The sequence below is a fragment of the Rhinolophus sinicus genome, chromosome 18 (assembly GCF_057876585.1).
Source record: "Rhinolophus sinicus isolate RSI-liver-muscle chromosome 18, RSI-T2T, whole genome shotgun sequence".
Taxonomy (NCBI): Eukaryota; Metazoa; Chordata; class Mammalia; order Chiroptera; family Rhinolophidae; genus Rhinolophus; species Rhinolophus sinicus.
Window position 1 is genome coordinate 59,813,263 of NC_142518.1, and position 22,032 is coordinate 59,835,294.

Genomic DNA, 22,032 nt, shown 5'->3' on the forward strand with positions numbered 1-22,032 from the left:
CTCCCTCATGTTCCTGTTCTATTTACCAGAAGGGCAAATAGGGATCTGCCCCTCCTCTGGTTCAACTGGATAAGGTGATGCATGACGCTTAATAGGAAACCTTGATTGATGAACTTATGAAGGCTCCCCTGCCTTTAAAAACAACAGTCATAGAATTAAATGAGGAAGGTCGTGGTAGCAAAATGAGGTGGGAAACACGATATTTGGTGAGGGACAGAAGCAGGTTCATCCAGTGGGAGGCAGAACAGATGAGAGGGTAAACCCTGATGATGGCATAAGCATTCTATAATTCTAGTATTTTCACATTTATATATAAAAAATAGTCTTGACTTTGTCCTAGACATTGCTGGACTCACATGGCATGAGTTAAAACACATTGCCAATAAAAACTAACATTTTTCCAGCCAAAATCAGCTATAGCACCAATAAACTAGCTTGGGCTAAAATATATAGAATGAGTACTAACAGTTCTCATATGTAGGCATATTCTGCATATATAGATAAATGGAAATAATAAATGAGTTGTAAAAATCTCCATCAGGTCCACAAATATGCTATTTTAGGGGTTAAATGTCAGTTGTATGGACTACTGTGTTTCCCCGAAAATAAGACCTAACCGGAAAATAAGCCCTAGCATGATTTTTCAGGGTGACATCCCCTGAACATAAGCCCTAATTCATCTTTTGGAGCAAAAATTAATATGAGACCTGGTCTTATTTTTGGGGAAACATGATATCATTACAAACACATTTTCTATATTATAAAAGCTTTGCACTTTAAAAAGCTGGTCCATAGTAACAGTGTGTTATTGATTCAGGTAAAATGTCCAATCCTCTAGAGATAACGAGACAGGGGAGAGAAAAACTAAACAGAATGCAACTTTTCACGATCTATTCTCCTGTCATCAAGCAGCAACTCACATTAGTTCTTCCCGTTCTGTGCCAGGAGACCTTCGGGAAATACTACCTTACAAGCCATGGCTTCATGGCCATTTGCCACCTTCCTCTGGGAAAATAGATAGATAAACTTGATAAACTGTCAATAAGGGGGCTTCATACATGGGCTGTTTCACTCACAATTGATAATCTAATATTAGAACCATGAGAAGAAAAACCTAACATAGTCCTCAAAATCTTAATATCTTGTTCTTTGTTCGGTGAATATTTGCATACTTCTACTTTGTACTATTTCTCTGAGAGACTACAGGAAGCCTAAAGTGAGAAACAGATGCTGTTATTACCTGATATCACTGTCAATTAACTCATGTACAAAAATGAAAGATGAACTTCCTCACTAGGAAGCACTGAATAGGTTGGGTTCAGAAATAATCCTTTGTCTGCCCAACCTAAGACAGAGAATGGGGTGTAGTGGGCGTGTCTCCAGTTTTTGAACTTCTCAAATAATTCAAAGAAAGATAAATTATTATGAGAAACCAGAACAGATATTACCTAATGAATATTTCCTATTAACTTGAGTAGAAAACTTCAGGGATTTGAAAAACTAGTTTGATTCATATCTTTCTCAGAGTTTTAAATCTATCACTCTCTGCCTTAATAAATAAAAGAGTAAGCTTATTAGAGACTGGCAGAGAGAAACATCTCCCCTCAAACACTCCTTTCTCTATCTTCAACATCTTATTCTAACCCACTTAGTTTGCACATACCCAGTTTTAACCTACATATATTTTGTAGAATCTTCAAAACTGCCCTATGAAGTGTATAAAAAGTTGTTCTTTTGACTAATTTATTACTTATGAAGATGATTTTGCTGTTTTATCTCTAGGCTTCCTGACTAGAACTATAATTTCTGGCAGCATAGTAATAATAGATTTGTACTATAAAGCTATTTGGACAGCCCAGAAATTTGCCCTATATATTTGTTCTTATGGAAACCACTGGTCTGTTCTTTCACAGAGCAATTAATAAAATATTCATAGCTAAAAAATTATATTCACTGATTGCATTTTTTTTAATTTTTATTAAATGTATGGGGGTAACATTACTTAGTAAAATTATATAGGTTTCAAGTGTATATTTCTATAATATGACATCTATATACTGCATTGTGTGTTCACCACCCACAGTCAGTTCTTCCATCACCATATTTTTGACCCCCTTTTCCCTCTTCTACCACAACCCTCTTACCCTCTGGTAAGCACTAAACTGTTATCTGTGTCTATGAGTTTTGCTTCTTTGTTTATCTTCTTCCTTTGCTGCTTTCAGTTTTATATATCACATATGAGTGAAGTCATATTGGTCTCGATTGTTTCTGTCTGGTTTATTTTGCTTAGCATGATAATCTCAAGATCCACCCATGTTGTCACAAATGGCAGTATTTCATTTTGTCTTATGGCTGAGTAATATTCCATTGTATACATATATACCACATATTCTTTACCCAATCACTTATCAAAGGACACTTTGGTTGTTTCCATGTCTTGGCCACCATGAATAGTGCTGCAATGAACATACAGACACCTATATCTTTATGGATAAATGTTTTCAGATATTTTGGGTAGATACACAGTAGAGGGATTGCTGGGTCATATGGTAATTCTATGCTTAATTTTTTGAGGAACCTCCACACTGCCTTCCATAGTGGCTGTACCAATTTACATTCCCACCAGCAGTGTATGAGGGTTGCTTTTTTTCCACAGCCTCTCCAACATTATTATCACTTCTCTTATTGATAACAGCCATTCTATCAGATGTGAAGTAGTATCTCATTGTGGTTTTCATTTGCCAAAGCGAACCTAAGAAAACAGAACAAGGCTGGATGTATCATACTCCCTAACTTCAATTTATACTACAAAGCAACAATAATCAAACCATGGTATTGGCAGAAAAACAGTCACAACAGACCACTGGAACAGAATTGAGAACCGAGAAACAAACACAAGTATATGGAGTGTGATCAAAAACCACAGTGAATATTTAAGTTAAAGAAAAGTATTACAGTAAAGGACACATTGCCATTAATCCCCCCTCAAAATACTCTCCCTCACTTCAAACACACTCATCCCATCATTCTTGCCATTTTCTGAAGCAGTTCTGAAAGTCCTCCTTCGTGCCTATCTTTTGTTGTGCTGTCATGGCTGCCTCGATGTCCTGAATCAATTAAAAATGTTTACCTATCATGGTCATTTTGACTTTGGGGAAGAGCCAGAAGTGGCACGGTGTCAGATACGGTGAATAAGGTGAATAAGGACACACTGCAATGTTTTTATTTGACAGAAATCGCTGTACCAGAAGCGATGTGTGACACAGAGCCTTTCTGTTGCGAGCACAAAATATGGTGAATGCTGCTGACTGGTGCCATCCAATGGAAAGGAAGGATCTTCAATACGGGAAGTGGCGCATGAAGCCTCATTCACAGTGTGTGACAAGTTTCAACTTGTTTGGTGCAGTCAGTCAGAGGTGAACTAAGGTTGAGAGAAGTTCCGTTTTAAAGTGTGCCATAAGTCATCCTCCATCATGACAAAGATCCATGTCACACATCACTTCTGATACGGCCATTTCACTCAAATAAAAACATTATGGTGTGTCCTCATCCACCTTATTCACCGAATCTGGCACCGTGCAACTTCTGGATCTTCCCAAAAGTGAAAATGACCATGAACAGTAAATGTTTTGAATCGATTCTGGATATCAAGGCAGCCACAACAGTGCAATTAAAGACACTCACAAAAGAGGACTTCCAGAACTGTTTCAGAAAGGGACAAGAATGATGAGATAAGTGTGCTTGAAGCGAGGGGGGAATATTTTGAGGGGAATTAATGGCAATGTGTCTTTTACTGTAATAATTTTTTTAAACATTCATCATATTGTTTGATCACACCTAGTATATGGGCAGGTAATTTTCACCAAAGGAGCCAGAAACATACAGTGGAGAAAAAGAAAGCCTCTTCAATAAATGGCACTGGGAAATTGGAACACCATGTGCAAAAGAATGAAACTAGACTTCTATCTGTCACCATATACCAAACTAACTCAAACTGGACTAACGACCTAAACATAAGACCTAAAACAATAAACTGCATAGAATAAAGCATAAGTAGTAAACTAGTGGACCTTGGGCTCAGAGATGATTTTATGAATTTGACCTCAAAAGCAAGTGAAGTAAAAACAAAAATAAATGAATGGGACTACATCACACTAAAAAGTTTCTGCACAGCAAAAGAAGCCATCGATAAAACAAAGAGGCAAGCAACAGAATGGGAGAAGATATTCACGAACAACACCTCTGATAAACCACTAATATTCAAAATACATAAGGAACTCGTTCCACTGAACAACAAAAAACAAACAATTCAATTAAAAAATGGGCAGAGGACCTGAACACACTTCTCCCAAGAAGACATACAAACAGCCAACAGATATGTGAAAAAAATGCTCAATTTCACTGGCAACTAGGGAAATGTGTTTATTTTTTAATGTCTCATTCCATTTTGTCAAACAGTCATTCTGGAAGCCTAGATATTCTTAAATAGAACTATTTAAAAGTTCAAAAACCTATGCTGAATAGGTATGTTATTTCTAAAGTACCTTGTCCTTATTACCAAGTCTCTACACTTTTGCCGACTCACATTTATTCTCAGTTCTAAACTTTGGATCTTTCAACATTCTCTAAATTAGTCTGGTTGGCCTAATGGCTACCTTACACTCCAGTAAACAAATGTGATGTAATTTTAGTTTATACAAGTCTGTCTTCATTAAATTTATGCAAGGAATGTGCATTAAGTTACTGAGTTAAAAAGATGTTAGCAATGGACTCAAGCTACAAAACATTAAAGATATTCTAACTTAGCTTGAATTTCCAATAACTCAGGCTAGGTTGGTAGTTGACTAACAAAGTAAGGAGAATATTTTTAGGGGTGCTTCTTAAGGATAATACATTAATGTATTAAGTGATGTGGTATTGTCAATAAGAAATGTACACAAGCTCTCTTTGGAAAATATCTTTGAGAATATTTTCCTGGTTATCGACCATTTTTTATTCACATGTCTGTCCCTAAAATAATCATGATAGTTGAAACAGTTATTGAGCACTTATATGCTAGGAACGGTACTTTTCATGTTTTACAGAATCCTCACAACTGCTCTATGAAGTGAGAACCATTGATATTCCCATTTTACAGCTGAGAGCATGGAAGCACAGAGAGTCAGTGACTTGGCTAAGTTCACAGCTAATAAACAGCCAAATTTTTAACCCAGACCATGTGACGTGTGACTCTACTCTACAACCTGCACCTTTCACCATTATAGTGTTTCCTTTCCTAACTAAATATCTGTGTGTGCATACATGTGTATGCATGTGTGCATGCATGCACACACCTGTGTGTGCAAAGTTTAAAAGAAAACATGATGTTGAATGTCAACTATAATTGAAAAATTTTTAAATGGTGGAAATAATAAAGGGGAATTAAGAGGTTCAAAGTTCCAGATATAAAACAATTAAGTCTTGGGGATGTAATATACAGCATAGGAAATATAGTCAATGATATTGTGAGATAGCATGGTACAGTGTCAGGTGGTTGCTGGACTTATCACAGTGATCACTTCTTTATTGGGAATATAACCACTAATATGGTAATAACTCTGTATAATACCAGGTGAGTACTGTTGAATAACTGTTGTGTACCCCTGAAACTAAAATAATATTGTATGTTAGCTATATTTTAATAAAAATCTTTTAAGAAGATACCATTATAATAAATATGCCATGCCTTTCTTTTCTAATGCTAAAGCAAAATAAAATTCCTAGTTGATATACTATAGCGGTTAAAAGCAGACTGGATAGTCAAGTTTGAATCACATCTCCTCCATCTTTGACCTTTGCATACTTGGGTAAGTTACTTAACCTCACTACACCTACATTTCCTCATCTATAATACAGTAATAATGAGAGTAATACTTACCTCATTAAGTTGTTTTGAGAAAAAGTAACATCAAGTACAGGAAAGGAACAGCATTTACTAAACATCCATACGTCAGGTACTGTACTAGGCACTTAGGTTCTCACGGAGTTCTCTCAGCAACCTTAGAAGTATCTATCTCCCTCATTCTATAAGTGAGGAAACTGGTGTTCAGAGAGACATGAATTACTCAAGGCTACAGGGTAAAAAGTGGCAAATGCAGGATTCAAATCCAACCCAGAACCGTTTGATCACAAAACCTATGCACTTCTCCACTATACCACTTTGTTTCTTAGGTGGATAAAAAAATTGGTACTTAAGGGAAGATTGGAGGCAAAGACTAATTTTATAGAATTTACAATTGTGCTGAGGGCTAGCCCTGTATATATTTCTGGATGTATTTGGAGGCAATGAAAATTAAATAAATATTCATTGTGCACCAAGTAAATTTATTTTTTTCTGTCCTAGCTGTCAATAGACCACTTATACAATATCAGCTCTTTGCCAAAAATTATGTGATGAGGGTGTAGACATTTATTTATTCATTTAGACATTCATTTATCAGATATTTACTGAGCTACATGTATGTACCTAGCACTGTATTAGATACCGAGGTTACAGAACCCTAAAATAGCTCTTAAAAAAGGAAAGAAAAAACCACTACCTGCCCTCATAGAGCTACTTGCTTTAGGGCATGTAGGGCAGGAGTAGACAAAGGGGAGCCATTTATATAGGAGATACTTCTTTTTTTTCTTTCTTGCTCCCAGAGCAGAATGGTACCTTTGAGGATTGGTGCCACAAGATGAAGGAAACCAACTCAAATGGTTGCCCCAATTCACCTCAATTCAAGCTTCCAAGGGAGTAATCTCCCAAGACCCACAGAGTGCCTGAAGGATTAGAAATATAAAACCGTATGAGATCTTAACATCCTGCAATGTCTTTCCAAAACTGGAGGAAATTTCCCCCCTCTTTTTTTTAAACAGTGCCTTAATATAAAGAAATGGACTGAGTGTATTTTTAGAAGTTTAAAACGGTTAAACACTTAATTTTTTGTTTTAACATTTTTCTCTCATGCCATGCCAATTTCCCTAAATGGAACAGAAAAAAGAAAAGGAGCTATTTCAAAAGATACATATATATATATATGGCTCTCATATCTAAAAGATCACAGGACTAAAAATCACAAAGTGGTTTTTAAGCCAAGACTACTTTTCCATCAGTATTCTTCATGAATGATTTTTTTTTCAGTTCTGGGTTATATAAGCTGTCTGCATCCACAGCATAAAGTATGTTTTGTTTGGATTCTTTTCGGTTAAATGGCATTACTGCTAAGAATATGGGCAAGAAACAAATTTCAAAAATATGTAGCCCATTACATCATATTGATTACATAGTTCTGTGAAATTACCTGAGCCTAATCAACAAAGCCAACTGGTTAAAGGATGATTACAAGTAAATAAACTTATGGAAAAGGACGGAGGATGTAGAATATAAATGGGGACAAATCTAACTCTAGAAAAACTCTTGTCCCAAATTATAAAGGAAAGAAAATACGTCCTACTGAAATGGATAACTGAGGAACACATTTTCCTGCGTGGATCTCTTAGCTTGTGAATAATTTTAAATGCCAAACTGCCAAGGTCACCTTTGATGTGTGTGTGTGTGTGTGTGTGTGTGTGTGTGTGTGTGTGTGTGTACAAACATGCATGTGTGTTCGTTTGCTAGTCTCACATTTTCAAAACACCAATATGTTCAAAATTGCTGAAATTCCATATAGAGCTCTAAATAATATAATCGTGGGTACAAAGTTAAATCACCCACAGTACAGGGAATTTCAGTACTGACAAGCACTACTGTTAATTTCTAACAGAAAATGTACCTTTCCACGTACCGTAGAATGTTTCTCTGGAAAAAATATTTTTGCCTTATCTAGCTAGGAGAAGAATAAGATTTAAATACAGAAATCGCCTTTTTATTTCTGAATTTTCCTTACTTATATTATCTTCCCTAATAATTTTTTGTTCTTTGGCGGCTAATTCATCTTCCTTATCATATAGTGCCACCTATTGGTGAATCAGAAATATTGCAGATATTGGAAATTTAAGATAGAAATACCTGTTTCCGGGCAAATAAGACCAAGCTGGACAATCAGCTCTAATGTGTCTTTTGGAGCAAAAATTAATATAAGACCGAGTCTTATCTTATAGTAAAATATTAATTTTTGCTCCAAAGGACGCATTAGAGCTGATTGTCCGGCTAGGTCTTATTTTTGGGGAAACACGGTATGCCTAAAGCTCACTTCACTTGGTAGTAAAGTTTTGATCAACAGAAAAAAGGGATTCATGTTTTTGCCCTTAGAATTATTTATCCCTAGAAAAAAAAAAAGCAATATTGAATTAGTTTCCCTATTTTCTCATCCAGAGAATTTGATTTAGAATTTCTTGGTAGCAGTTATTTCACTCGTAAGTCCATTTCCTTAGATCTGGGGAACCACAATAAAAATAAAAACGGATGATTTGGGCTTCTCATATTAGAGCTTGCTGGTTTAAAGGAAGAATGAGGCAAGACTTCCTTCTCTGTATATAAAGAAAAAACTTCTATAGAGCAACTAGGTATATCCTTCCCAAGGAAATAGCAAATCAACACACATATATGAAGATCTACACTTGGCTAAGTTTTACATACATCCTAGGGTGAAGCTGAAGGAGTGGATGGAGGGACTAGGAGGCCATGATTACAGAGATTTTGTCCTAGAACTATCTGTAGTCCTCATCTGTGTAGCAGTAACTCTTACTCTCGATCTGCGTACAGGGCTCGACCCACTCTTGGCACCTGGATAATCTGAATGTGGATCTTTGGGGTTTGCGCCCTCCAACTAGGATTGTGAGACATGGGATTACATAAGAACAGTTTAGAGAAACACTTCCTCTCCACAGATGGAGGTAAGGGGTGCACTGCTAGCCTTTTGCTGATTTCAAAGCAGTCAGTGACGTCTAAGCTGGATTCTTCCTATCTAAGCCAAGCATCACATCCAAATGGAGAATAAGTTGGGAAAGAGGATATACTCGATATAGAAGAAACTCCTGAGTCCTAGAACTCTAGGACATTCCACTTAGTTACAACCTTCCTCCTGTATTTTTTATCATCTCATCCTTTCCAAATGCCATTAATCACATTTCTTTTATGATGAATAACGAAATACTATAAAATATAATCAGCTAAATTCTTTAAAAAGCTGGAAATACTACACATGTGAACAAATAGGTTGCTTTTTCTCTAGTATTGAATCACATGATTATACTCAGAGAAGAAATGTTGGATGATAGATAATCAAAATAATGTATATGATATAGAATTCAGAAGTCTGAGAGCACATAATAATTTTAACAACTCACTGACAGCATTAAAGTTATTCATTACATGGAAACTATAAAGAGTTAGCACACTGGAGAAATGTACTTAACTTTCAACAAAGGGAGTATATCTTAAAAGGAATTCCCTTCCATTTTAGATATCTAAAAGTAAAACAAATATCCTTGACTCATTTAGATATAGAGTTACCCTGAGTGTTGATCAACCAGATGGTTTCTAAAGACCCAGGAAAGAGATTTACTTAAGCACAGGGGAATTAATCTTTAAAGAACAGACAACCCAGGAAACGCACCAAGGCAATCACTCAGTACAGGATCCTAATAACCATGCATAAAAAAAGAACACCTTCCCTATTTAAATGGTGCCTCTGTGATCAGGAGACACAATGATCTGAGCCCCTCAAAATTTGAGTGGAAGATAATAATTTGTAGAAAAAATTGTTCAAAGTTATTCTCATTCAGGTTCACTCAACATTTTCCCAAAGGCATTGAGTGAAAATTCCTGCAGTATTAGGAGAAGCAGAATTTAACTCTGTATTTGTCACTAAAAATTAGGGTTGCTTTCATTCATTTAAAAACAGTAAAAAGAGAAGAAACTTGTTTCTCAGAACTGAGAGTGAGATGGTTCACTTAGGGCTCTGGGGGACAGTTTCTGTTAAGTGAGGCAACAACAAATGTAGCTAGTATTTATTAAACACCTACTATACTGCAAGCACTGTGCTTAAAGCTTGTGATCCTAATAACACAAGGAAGATACTATTATTATCACCATGTACCATGAAATTTGCCCAAGGTCGCTGCCCTAGTAACTGGCAAAGCTGATAATCAAACCCAGATCTACTTGACCATAAGTCAGTATGCTATACTACCTCATCATATGAAGGTAAACAGGAAGTACTACGGATAAACAGTTCTGGGGAGGTCTGCAAGGCTTCCCAGAAGAGATGATCATCTCAGCTGACACGTGAGGACAAACAAGACTTAGTCGAGCAAAATGGGAATAGGAATGATGGCTAAAGAAAAAGTATGAGGAGGCCTAGATCAAAGAGAAAAATAGTGTTTGTTTTAAGAACTGTGAATAATTCAACGTGGCTGAAGCATAGTGTTTGAGAGGGATAGTGAGGGAAATCATCGTGAAAAGACTAGAAGATCGTGGAGAACATTATTTGTCAAATTAGAGAATTGGGAATTTATCATAAAGGCAATGGAAAATCCATTTTAAACAGGGAAGTGACATGATCATATTTGTGTTTTTTAATATGTTCACTCTGGATCAAAAGAACAAAGGAGGCTGCTTCAATTATCCATGGAAGGAATAATGGTGAACAGAACTAAAACAGTTGCTGAGGAGATGGAGAGAGAGCAACAGATAGGAGAGATATTTGGGAACTAGAAATGACAAGAGTTAGAGACTGAATGTGGGAGGTAAAGGAGATTGAGGAGTTAAGTATGACTTTTAGATTTCTGGCTAAGATTCCTGGTAGATGCAAAGAGTGGGACTGAGAGATTTTGTAGATTATGGATTTACATACGTACTGGCTATAATCCTCTCTGATGAGTTATCTGCCTTTTTAAAGGACTCCATTGAGAAACTACAAAGTCTCCTACATAGCAAGAATATTGGAATACCTTCTTCATTTAATTACTATTCCCAGGGTGCATTGCACTCATGTGGTGTTAGGCCCTGGGGAGGGAAACAGAAAGCAGTAGAAACTATGACATCTCCCCTCGAACAGTTTATTGGAAAGACAAAAGAAACAAACCTAAAAAATATGATCTATAGAAATGACTACCAGAATAGCTGAACATATAGCAAAATCCACTAACACTTTTATAGTTTAGTACTACCGTACAGTAGTATGCATATTAGTCTGAATAGACTAGCTGATGCTGTGACTTAACCCAATAAAAGTCTACTTCATGTCTAGGCAACTCTCCAGAACATAGAGCCTCCAACAGGATGGCTAGAATTGTAGAATGTTTCAGTCTTAGGGTACTTCTTCGTTGGCAGAGCAAGTCAAGAGGTTGACTTTAAGATGGCGGTGGTGTGGGCAACAGCTGAGAACTGGGATCCTCCCAGAAGTGGGAAAGAACCAAATAAGGCTGAATGCTTGTAACGTCTATAACTATGTGTCAAGCACTAAGCGAAGTCCTTTCTAAATATTAACTTTAAACTTTACCAAAAAGAAAATGAGTTAGGTACTATTATTAGCCCTGTTTTACAGATACAGTGACAGTCATAACAAGGTTAAGGTAATGTTATCGATCTTTTATTATTCTAAACTTTCAAATAAAAGTCACTCTTTCAAGTTATCACTGTACTAGAGGCACCTACTTTTACATTAATTGGTTAGGGAATCTTTTATTCATGAGCCTAAAAATAATTTCTTACTCTGATGAAATGATTTAAAAAATTTATTCCAATAGCTTTATTTTTTTCAATTAAAATTTAACAATTCTATTTAATATACAGAATTGTTTATTTACAGACTTCATAAGGCAACAGTCTCTTCACTTTAATCTATCTCAAAATGATATAATAGTATCTTTTAAGACCGGCTGTTCATGAAAATTTACACCCAATTCTTGAAGATAGTTACTAAATTCCTCTTGGATCTTATTGCAATACTTTCTCTAAAACTATACTTGAAAATATCCCTTTGCATTCACAAAAAAAAAAAAAATCAGAAAAAAAATAAATTCTGTAGAGTATCTAATGCTAATCTTTACTTGGCAATGAGAATCACCACAATAGTGAAGTGTGGATGGAAATGACATTGTGACAGTTAAGTGTTTCAATATTTTGAATTCTGAAGGATTTATAAAGGGAAAAATGTCTCCTTCACAGTCCAAGTGAGTGTTTTATTTACTGAAGGGGGAGTAAAGCTATTGAAATGGTCTCATTTCTCTGGGAAACCATTTTATGACTTTGTCTACATGATGCCAAGATATGATTGATTTGGTGATTTCAATAAGGTTAAAGAAATTATACAATTTAGTGAAAAAATGAGTCAGAATGGCAATTTGGTTTAGTGGGACTACTTGGTTGCCTTTTAACCTTCAGTGGGTACAGTTTGTGTATGTAGATACAACCCAAGTTATTTATTTTCTCTGAATTTATCTTTTGATGTGTTCTCACTATAATCCATGTCATCAAAAACACCAATCACAATGTGAAGCTGCTAAATCGATGTCAAATAATTACCACAAGGACACTTTCTTTCCCTATAAATTGTAGAAATGGAAACTAAAGTTGAATATAAAAGCAAAAAAACCCAGTAACCTGGAGACAAAATAAAGACATGCTTGAAAAGAATATATTTAAAACCAACTAATATTTATCTTTTTACTTCTCTTCCCAATGAAGATATTTTATGCTAAAACAAGCTATTCACTCCATTCCAAACAATATTGTGCATTGGTGGAGGGGAGAAATTGCATATCTATTTTTGTGAAAAGTTGAAAATCCTTACATTTCCCTAAATAAAACATCTAACAAAAATAGAACCCAAAAAGTGACTTGTATGTATGCATTTTCTTAAATAAAAAAGGGGAGAACTTAAAATTATAACTAATATTATATAGATCACTATACATAGGAAGGAACATATTGATAACGAATATGAATTAAACATTATAAATTGGTAGTTGAGTTTTGAAGCACTTTGAAAGACAAAAAAGCATTCACATGAAAGCAGAAAAAAAGCATAATAGAAAAGTTTGGGTCAAAAGGTCAGAACCTGTCAGCAACACCTCCTGCAATTCAAATACACAGTTTCACTTTCTACAGTTTCAGATACCCACGGTCAACCACAGTCTGAAAATAGTAAGTGGACAATTCCAGAAATAAACAACTTCTAAGTTTTCTGTTGTGTATCATTCTAAGTAACCGTGATGAAATCTCACACTCCTGCTCAGTGCTGCCTAGGACGTGAATCCTCCCTTTGTCTAGTATGTCCATGCTGTGTACACTCCCTACCTGTTAGTCACTTAGTAGCCATCTCAGTTACAACATCAACTGTTGCAGTATTGCAGTGCTTATGTTCAAATAACCCTTATTTAACTTAATAATGGCCCCAAAGAGCACTAGTAGTGATACTGGCAATTCAATATGCCAAAGGCAAGCCATAAAATGCTTCCTTTAAGTGAAAAGGTATGTATGTACAGGCATACCTCAGAGATATTGTGGGTTCAGTTCCAGATCACCATAATAAAGCGAATCGTAATCTTTTTGCTGGTGGAGGGTCTTGCCTTCAATTTGTAAAAACGTAGTATTTGTGAAGTGCAATAAAGTGAAGTACAATAAAAATGAGGTATGCCTATATTGTAAAAAACATAGTATATACAGGGTTTGGCACTATCCACAGTTTCAGGCATCCACTGGGGGTCTTGGAAGATATCCCCACACATAAGGGGAGGGCTACTGTAATCAACTTTTATTCAAGTAATATGAAGAGGAATCACGCTATCTAGGAGAGGATAGTTATGCTATGCTGCAAAAAGCCCTTGATATTTAGTATTAGAGAGGTCTTTTGTCACATTGAAAAACAATAAATAACAATGCTAAAAAATATACCGAGCAGATAGTCACAATTTTTTCAAGAAAAACTATTTACTATATTTGTACTTTGTCACACACTTAGAGATTGTGTGCATGTGAAAACTGTGTTCCATATATTTTTTAACCAACCAAACTTACTGACTGTAGAGCACTTTATATTGTGTCTTATATTCATGTTGAAGGTAAGTATATTTTCCTAAATCGATCCTCAAACTATCAACAATTGAAACCCTCCAGTTCAGATGCGAGGATCTAAATGGGGTAAAAAGAGCATGAATATAAGGTCAGTGTATATGACTTTGTCAGGTAAAGCCATCTGAAACTAGCCTACCTACCATCCTACCTTCCTTCCTTTTTTGTATGCACCCAGGACCATCTGACTCTCCAGTCTTTGCTGTCTTTCCATTCAGGAAATCAGTGACTTAGAAATAAACATAGTCTGCATGTCTGAGACCTTACAATAGCCAATTGTTCCCTCTTTTCAAAATAAACTACCACAGTTGATCTTTAGTATATATGAATTGATTTTTCTACTGTCCCATAGACATTATATCTTTTTAAAAAATGGATTTCTCCAAAACAATGCAGGGGACACGTTGAAGCATCCATTTTGTTATGGGCTTGGTGTTCTGGCTCAAAACAACCATGGTTTGCCCTTAGTTCAAGTCTAATGCAAATTGCAGAAGGTGTTGACTGAATCGTTTTCATCTATTCTTTCTTTCCCTATATGCAACAAACATTCACAACATAGACACATCATACATTATATTTTGGGCAGGACTGTGAATAGAGCAAACCCACACTTGTATATAATTGTAATAAAGCAAGACGTTCTAATTCATCTTCTTAAGATACATTCAAAAATATTAAACAGCAGCAAAATGTAATTAAACACTGCCAGGCTACAACACATAGCAACAGATTTTTCTATTCCAAGAAATAGAAATATACTTTGTAACACAGTCCCAAATCAAGTCTTCTCTTTTACTTTCTTTCTATAACATCTTTTGTTGGCTTATGTCTAAAATATTCCTAACTAGCATCCGCGAAATGACTGACCACTTGTTCAAGATCAGCAATATTGTTTCTAATTGTATCCCTCTGTCTTACTTCCAATCACTATTGGTGGGAGAATCATTATGCATTAGCACTGCTTGATGCAACAGAAGAGAACCTTCTAAGAACCTTCCTTCATTGCACACATATTCTTTGAGTTTTGAAGGGCAGAAAGGTTAAATAGCAGAAGAAGGTCAAGCCAGCAAAGTGAAAGTCTATACTTCATGGAATTACTTGATTTACTTACCACTTTTCTTGAGGTCTCACAGATATACTGGTGATTAGCTTAACTCCTTTCAAATAGATTTATATGCTCTGGAAAATGTTTATTTGACTTACCCTTAGAAACGTTTTGATATAAAACTTTATTGTTTATCAATTTGGTAATTCTTAAAGGTCTTAAGGAATTATGAAGAGCAGATATAAATACTAAGAATATGTTAAATGTTCCAGTGGTGAATTAGGCTTATGGGACGGGGTGGGGGTTTCAGGGAGTAGTGACGATGTTTCTAAAGGTTTTACAAGTTGCTTTATAACTGATGAATCTCAATCTTCCAGATTTATACTAGGCGTGTATCATCTGCAGCTGGCCACAGTTCTGAGGGTTTTCCTTTTTGACATATTAGTCTTTCTACTTTTTCTAGTCTGCAGCCAAGCTTAATAGAAAGGCCAAGTGTTTCATAGTAAATAGCCAAATAAAACTTTAATGAAATTAGTCTGCAGAATAATAGGCATAAAATCTTTACAAATAGAACATAGTGAACAGATGTTAAAGAGAGTACAATTTCCTTAATTTGCCCCATTCGTCAAAACAGAAAAAAATCTTATGAAAAATACCTAATAAGGTATTGAACCTTTCCCTGTAGCTTATTATTAGGTTGGTGCAAAAGTAATTGCGGGGCAAAAGGTTAAAAATAATTGCAAAAACCGCAATTACTTTTGCACCAACCTAATATCTGTGCCCTTATTCATTATGTTACATTTTCCTCACATTTTGTTGGATAATATATTATTTCAGTCTTCCTAACTTGCTTTTATGCAACTTTAACCTAAAAATAAAAATAGGTCAGTATTCTGGGCTGTGAAATTGGTGAGACCTCCATTTGCCCATTACCCCCCTAATTTTAATAATCAAGGCTTTAGTTGATATGAAAAAGTTTTATTACAGTTCCCTGACACCTTCCCTCCCTCCATGCTCAATCACTTCATCAAAGTGATGCTTTTAGTTTAAGAATTATATTTCTATTTGTGTAGTCCATTTTTTTACTGACAGCATCACAAATCCAAGACACACTTAGATGTCACGCTCAGAAAGTGAGCTCTAAATAGACTGGTTTAATTTATTTTGCAGGTCTCCTACTATCTCACAGTAAAAAGAGAGAGAGAGGTGAGGGAGTTGCTACTTGAATAAAATATATAGTTTTCTCAGACATATTTCTTTGAAAAATCTAAAGGACACAGTCAAGATAATAGTTATAAAAGGTAAATGAGAAAAACTTTTCAATTTTTCAAATATTTACTTGCTGCAACAGCATAGTGTGTGGGAGGGGTAGTTTGAAGTGTTTTGATTTCAACATCATATTGTCTAAGAATAATTTAGGTATGGGGCAATGCATGACCGACACTAATAGGAAGTGGCATGAAATAGTGAATGGGTCTACCCAACATCTAAATTTCAGAAGGAACTTGACCAAGTGCTGTTTCCCCAAATTTTAGAATTAGAGAGGATACAATGTCCGTGTTCCTGAAGTTGTGTTGATAAACCAGCTTTGTTCTTCTGGTACTGCCTAAAATGCTTGCTTGCTTGCTTGCTTGCTTGCTTATTTATTTATTTATTTATTTATTTATTTATTTATTTATTTAGAGTTCTTCTAACAGGTATGTTGCTTCCTGCCTCAGAAGCTTCACATATATGCTCTCTCTCCCAGAATATGCCCCCCATCTTCCCACCCCACAAGGTACATTCATTCATTTTCTCTTTCTCTCTGTATAGTAACTAACTCCTATTCATCCTTCAATTCTCAATTGAAATAGCACTTCCTCAGAGAGGACTCTGCTCACCACCTCATTATAAATTATTTCCTGCTCATTACTCTTTCTCATAGACTTTGATTTTCTTCCTTCATATAATTTCATCAAATTTGCACTTACATGTAAACGTGTGTATTAATGTGTTGATGTCCATTTCCCACATTTCACTGTAAATTAGCAGTTTTTCCCTTTGTTCATCATTATAAATCCAGGGCCTAGACCCTAGAAGGCACTTAAAATAATTTGTTAAATACATCACTGCATGGATGACCTACTTTAGTTACTCTTTTTATTTTATATGAATTTTCTACCTGAAATTCAGGGTACTTCCATGAGATGGTAGACATAACATTTTATGGAATAATAACCAAGAGAATCTGGTCATTTCAGGTATAGCTACTTTCAAACACAAAAACATAAGCTCCTGCTTTGGAAAATGTTCTCCTCTAAATATGTATCTCTTAATGAAACTAAATACTGATTACACAGTTTACCAATGCTAAAATAAAAATAAAAAAATCAAGAAAAATGCCTTGGCAGTCTCCTCTTTGCTAATTTGACCATTTTGTGTCATGTTGACGGTTGAATCCCTAGAAGTTAGAACAGTGTATACCACTGTTGAGCAGGAACTCAATAAACATCTGTTGAATGAATTGTTTAATATCTAGTTATCTTAACTAGTGGCTTCTCTTCTCTGTTAGTCTTACCCTTCTCTCTCTCCCCTTAAGACAGAATCTTCTGATGTTTTATTTCCTTAGAACTACTGGCATGCACAGTTTCATAATCAATTTGCTTTTTTGACCATAACTTCTATTACTTCTCAAATAATAAGAGTTCCTATTTATTGATCACTTACTATGTACCAAGTACTTCACATGCACTGGTTTTAATCCTGAAGACGATGCATTGTGGGTATTATCAGCTCCATTTTACAGATGAGCTACTACATTCAAGAGTAGTTAATGACCTTCCCATTATTGTAGAATTATTATTTATCCAAGCCAGATGTCAAGCATAGGTATGCCTCCCTCAAAAGCCCCTAGTTTCTTTGCTATGTCATGCTCTCTCCCTTAACTTTCTGTATTAATTGATCTCTAAAGTCACAGAATGAGATTTTTTTTCATAAAACACTGAGGAAATTACATTTATTTGCCAAATGTTCAGTCAAAACTATGTTGTCATTGCTTTTCTCTATACAGATACATGAGAAAGACTATTTCAGTGAAATATGTAGCTAGACTTATCCAAAATAGGTAAAAAATTTCCTTGTATTTGATAGCCTCTCAAATGACATATATTCCTTTATTAACTCATTCTAATATTTAATAACTATCAGTAATATTTCATATTTGATCTTAATTTTCCATACCAATGTTGAAGTTGATTTCCTTGAAAACACTTAATTCCCCCAATAAAACATGAGGACTGAGTATGTTCTTCATGTTAAAACACCTTTGGAGATTAAAAGACAGATGTTAAAGCATCCTTCAACTTTCTCCTCTCTCCAGAAACAATCCAAGACCTTTACATTTTTCATTTTAATATTTCAGAACTGAACTGATATTATAAACCAAATGCACGCAGATGACATTTGAATAGCACAGGTTTGAACTGAGTGGGTCCACTAACACGCAGATTTCTTTTTTTAATAAATACTGTAAATGTATTTTCTCTTCCTTATGATGTTCTTAATAACATTTTCTTTTGTCTAGCTTACTCTAAGAATACAGTGCATAATATCTATAACATACAAAATAAGTGGCAATCGACTATTTATGTTATCGGTAAGGCTTCCAGTCAACAGGAGGCTACTAGTAAAGTTTGGGGGCAGTCAAAGGTTACACGTTACATAACTTTTAGACTGAGCAGGGGTCAGCGCCCCTAACCCCCAAGTTGTACAAGGGTCAACTGTATTTTGACACTGCATGTTTTCACTAATATCACTCTTGTGTTTTAGGCCTCCTCATTGATAGAGGGCTAGAAGGATGGTTACTTCAAAAATTATATGAAAAAAGCAAAGATCTGTATGTTTCAAGAAACAAAAGATTATCATGTGGCTGTCAGTGTGGGACCAGCAAACTGTGTGACTTGGTGAAAGGTACTTAACCTTTTTTATATTTTCCGATTTCTCATCTATAAAATGGAAGGAGTGGAGGGCATACTAGAGAATTTCTAAAGTTCACTTCAGCTCTAAAATATGTTAAGCAGAGTACTTCCTGACTCTTACATAACGTGATTTGAAATTTTACATTCGATTACTTTGACTCTGGTTTTGAAAATAATGGGATGCATAATCAGAAAATACGGTCTTCAGCAGAATACATGCCATGATGCTGTTGTAAATGTCTCTAAAAGGTTGTTACGCATATCACAGTGGATAGATTATGACAGGATTAAAGAGAACATGTTTTAGTGTTACTACAATTTATAGCTTTAATCACATAATTTAAAAGAAAAACAACACAAACTATCTCACAGTCATCAAAGTATTGGGTGTGCAGTGTGGCTTAAATTCAAGTCATTTATTTCCACTTAAACACAATGTGTAGACACCCTACCTCTAACAAGGCATAATTTAAGGCGCCAAGCCTCTAATCAACCTAATACCCTGCTCTCCCGTCCCTCGATTATCTACTCCACGGGCAGACAATTAACCCCCTTCTGTGCCATAATTTTCTCTGCCACATGTTCAGGAAAAAAATTTTCTAATTATGTAACCATGGTAAACAATAAGTGTTTTCTGAAATTCACCAAGGAGATGAACTCTGACATCTGGCCCATTTGAGCTAGCTTTAAAATAATGAAGCCCTCTTTTAGTTCATTTGTATGAGTGATTTAGACCTTTAGATTTCCATTAAAAAAGTTGGTGGTACTTAAGGACTTGGCACTTCAGGTCACTCATGACATGTGCATTTCAGAAATGTATCTGATAACACTGTGTTGGGTATAACGAGAAATTCATCCGGAGTACAGTGCAAAATGTAAGCATCCCACGCCTTACCGTCTCTGCATTACTGATTTTACCTGAACGATTGAGCAGTTCTCCCTATAATTGGGTTGTGTCCTTACCAACTGAAGAGTTTAACTGCATCCACAAGGTTGAAAACAATTACTGAGGGTTTTCCAATGTAGGCAGACATTGGAGGAAAAATTGTGCAGTGATTTGGGGCTTAACGGAGCTAGGCCAAAGGCACCTGCTCTGTGGGACACTTGTCACCCACAGAATGCCCTTGTAAAGCTTATCTAATGACTAGGGGCTGCCACAGGATTTTCCCAGTTATCCAATCACTAAATGGGGCATATATACAGATCTATTTAGAGGTTAGATTTTGGCTGTTTCCATTTCAAAATAAGCCAAATCATAAAATAGTCAAAGGGACAATTGTTTTCTAAACATGCTTAGATCATCTGAACCTCTAGTCTTTTTGATGGCTAAACAAGATATACAGACTATTCTTTCATTAATTCATTCAATTGAATACCTGTTAGAAGGCGCTCAGGACACAGCAATGAATAAATAAGACACACATTTTTTGTTTGCATTTTTCCCCTCAAGTTACTCAGAATCTAGTAGGGGGACAGACAGAAATAGATTAAATACAGTGTATGCCAGCAGAGGTGGGCACAAGATCGTATGGCAGTACTTAGGCAAGCATCCAACCCAGCCTGGACATGGTTCATAAAGACTTCCCGAGAGAGGACACTTGAGCTACATCGTGAAAGAGTTGTCTGCTGATCTGTTGAGTGAGGGAGTAGTATATACTAAATAGGGAAAAAGGCAAGTGTAGAGCTCAGAGATGGCATGAACATGAGTTGAAGGGGACACACACAAGACCATACAGCAGAAGAAGCTAACTTTTAAGAAACAAATCACAGAAATTAACTCTCTTCTTACCTGCCATTTTCCCTGAAAGTCAAATATGAACAATGCCAGCAAATTGAGGGGTCTGAGTGACTAAGCGTTTAACACAACAGTGAATTTAGCAGGGGAGGTGGAGGGGTGAATCTAACTACGGCACATGAAATATGGTCCAAGACTTTGTTTTTATCTTGCAATGAACAGAGGGGTCAGGCTGGACAGCAGTGGGCAGGATTCATTTTTCTTTTTTAGTGTTATTACCATCATGTGTGTTTGTCAGCAATTTGAATTCACCGCAGAGATAAAGTGTATTGATCAGCCAGGCTGCTTTCAAACAATCAATCAGTACCCCCCAACCAGGCCTGTTCCAAAAATGTCATAAGGCAGCTTAGCAGATTACATAGAGGCATGTACTACAGGAAGGTATAATAAATTGAAAATAAGTGAGAAAATGAGTCAATAGACAACTAAAAGCAATAAAGTAGAAGAGAGGTAAGTGTGTCAAGTTAGCCAGGAAAAACATTTGTGGAGTCCTATACAGTGGAAAAGGTGGGCCATGGTTTTGGCTCTAAGCTGTCTAGCATGCATTGTAAAGGATGCACAGTCACATCGTTCACAGTACGAGTACACACTGGGCAAGAGCAAACTCTCGTTTGCTCAACAGAGGCACCTTGAAACCTTGTTCAATAGCAACACCCCTTGTCCTCTCCTTCATTTCTCCTGTGGGAAGAAACTGCACACTAAGTTTATCAAACAAAGCACATCACAACCAGGGATCAATATACAACCTACCTTAAATTTCCAATGGATGTGTGACCATCTCAAACTTTTTTTTCAAAATGTTTCAAGTAGGTGATCCTTTCTTTTTAGGTTGTGGGTCCAGGCACACTTTATTTAGTTTCATGAGTTGGGTGAATTTCTGTGAGGCCTTTAAAAAAGGGAAATTGATTATCATGATTGCATAATGCTATTCCTCTAGCAGCATATGCCAATGCTTTTAATGCCTTGGAACACTGCCTTCAAGGTGACCTCTGTCTCTCCTATCGCCTACCAACTCTCAGCCTTTCTGCAACTGTAACTCAAGATTTACTGTATGTAGAACAGAAAAGGATGAAATATACTGACGCGATGTGATCCTTGTGCATTGCCAATCATTTTCCTGTAGAATGGAAATAAATTTAAGTTGACGAATAAAATTGGATAAAGCACTTCTGTTGTTGGTTTCAAACACAGTAAATGG

The 22,032-nt window shown here is 35.9% G+C and overlaps 1 long non-coding RNA gene across 1 annotated transcript in view; it reads right to left on the reverse strand.

Annotated features, from left to right (window-relative positions):
* Positions 1-21,712, reverse strand: part of LOC148754629 (uncharacterized) — a 74,303-nt gene extending 52,591 nt beyond the window's left edge. Inside the window, exon 1 of the long non-coding RNA XR_016019930.1 lies at positions 21,585-21,712. This is a non-coding gene — a long non-coding RNA (uncharacterized LOC148754629). The remainder of the gene's footprint in view (positions 1-21,584) is intronic.
* Positions 21,713-22,032: the final 320 nt, after the last annotated feature.